The sequence below is a fragment of the Mus pahari genome, chromosome 2 (genome assembly GCF_900095145.1).
Source record: "Mus pahari chromosome 2, PAHARI_EIJ_v1.1, whole genome shotgun sequence".
Classification (NCBI taxonomy): Eukaryota; Metazoa; Chordata; class Mammalia; order Rodentia; family Muridae; genus Mus; species Mus pahari.
The window spans coordinates 118,683,665-118,686,104 of record NC_034591.1 but is presented as its reverse complement, the minus strand read 5'-3'; positions in this window follow the sequence as shown (position 1 = coordinate 118,686,104).

The following is a 2,440-nucleotide window of genomic DNA, read 5'->3' as shown; positions in this document are numbered from 1 at the left end:
AAAGAAAGAAAGAAAGAAAGAAAGAAAGAAAGAAAGAAAGAAAGAAAGAAAGAAAGAAAGAAAGAAAGAAAGAAAGAAAGAAAGAAAACCCCTGGGCTGTTAAGTTTCAAAATATTCTATAAAAACTATCACAATATGACAAGATAAACATAAGGAAAACTTTATGTTTAAGCTAAATTTGTAGATTACCCAAGAAACAGAATTCCTCTCCAAGAAGAAAATAAACTGCTTAAATGGAACTGTAACAAATCACATCTGCTCTCAGCCAGCAAACTTCAGATGACCCCATATGAATCATGAGAAGTTTAGAAAATAAATTTCCTGGGACAATGTCAAGAAATCCAAGCTCATAGCAAAAGAGTGAGAATGTTATGATAATATCTTTCAGCACAAATTTGTGAGTATTTTATATTTATTTAAATGATAGCCTTGATGAATAGTTAAGGAATTTCCAACAATTTCCTGTGAGCGCACACAGAGCTTGAAGGCCATTGAAATCGATGGAAGCATCAAATCACCTACTCTCAGTTAAATTGGGTATCCACTTTTGTTATTTGTTTGGTGCAGATGGTATTCACATGATAACCCTTCATTCACCTGCATTTCTTAGTCATTGCTGTAGCCAGATGGGCCACACTCTTCATTATATTTGGTTGCTACTGCTCAGAAATGTAAGAAATTTGACTGTAACAATTAAGAGATAATGATTATCTGCTTCCCTATCCCTATGCATACATATACATACATATACATACATATACATAAGTGTGCATGTGCATTTGTGGGCATGCAGGTGGAGGCCAGGGTTTGATGCTATGTGACTTTCTAATTTGCCCTCTTCTCTCTCTCTCTCTCTCTCTCTCTCTCTCTCTCTCTCTCTCTCTCTCTCTCTCTCTGTGTGTGTGTGTGCATGTGTACAAATGCTGAGTGCCTCTACCCAGCTAGCACTGTGTCCTGTTTTTACTTTTTGCCATTTCTATTGTTAATATTCAGCTTTAAACCAATGTAATACCATTCAATGTAATCCCATCCAATACTTGAAGTTTTCCTATATTTGTTAAGACTTGTTTTGTGTTGCAGTATAAAATCAATTTTGGAGAAAAGATCCATGCACTGCTGAAAAGATAGTATATTCTTAAGTATTTGGGTGAAATGTTCTATAGATGTCTGCTATGTCCATTTACTTTGTTATATTATTTTACCCCAGAGTCTGTCAATTTGGATTTTGTCTGGATGGCCTGTATGTTGGTGAGAGTGTGGTACTGAAGACATTTAGCATCATCATGTGTGCCAGTGCTACATCGACCTCCAGGCCCAGCCATAGTTGCAAGTCCTGTGTCCTTGCCTACTATGTTAAGTCCACAGTCCTTACCCTGCCTGGGCAATTCCCATCTCTAGGTTTAGCCCAAGGTCTACATCATATGTTCTTTTTCAGTGTTGTAAGACCCTCAGATCCTAGCTTGCCTATATTGTATCTGACCCTCACGCCTAATGAGGTTCACACATTAGTAAATCGAAGAAGCCTGATGAGTCTCTGAGACCTTGTTCTTCTAGACCATCCTCAGCCCTCAGCCCTAGCCTCAGTCATACAGCCTGTAGAATGGCCTACATTGACAAAACTGTAAGATCCTGGAACACTCCCACCAACCTCACACACCCAGGCATAGCCAGGTAGCACAGCTTGCACATGGCCCACATATATCAATCCTTTTGTTTCTTCTACAGAATTTTTCACTTCATTCATTCCAAAATCAACTCTAATTATCTAAATAAAAGGCTGACCTACCAACTCTTCATACTTGATATAAAATCAACCAGGCCTATTCAACACTAAAAATAAATATCCAGTCAAGAGAATCAACCTAGAATCTCAAATCAGACACACATCCAAGCTGATGTGCGTCTCCAGTGCTGGGCTTATAGATTTGCACCTCCATATCTTTAATGCTGGAATTACAGATATGCACCATAAATGGGGTGTTGAATTTTGTCAAATGCTTTCTCAGCATCTATGAGATGATCATATGGTTTTTCTCTTTTCAGTTTGTTTATATAGTGGATTATGTTGATGGATTTCCATATATTGAACCATACCTGCACTCCTGGGATAAAGCCTACTTGATGATGATGGATGATCATTTTGATGTGTTCTTGGATTCAGTTTGCGAGAATTTTATTGAGTATTTATATCGATATTCATGAGGGAAATTGGTCTGAAGTTCTCTTTCTTTGTTGGGTCTTTGCGTGGTTTAGGTATAACCATAGGTGTGGCTTCATAGAAAGATTTGGGTAGTGTTCCTTCTGTTTATATTTTGTGGAATAGTTTGAAGGTGTTAGTATTAGGTTTTCTTTAAAGGTCTCATAGAATTCTGCACTAAAGCTATCTGGCCCTGGACATTTTTTGGTTGGAAGACTTTTAATGATTGCTGTTATTTCTTTA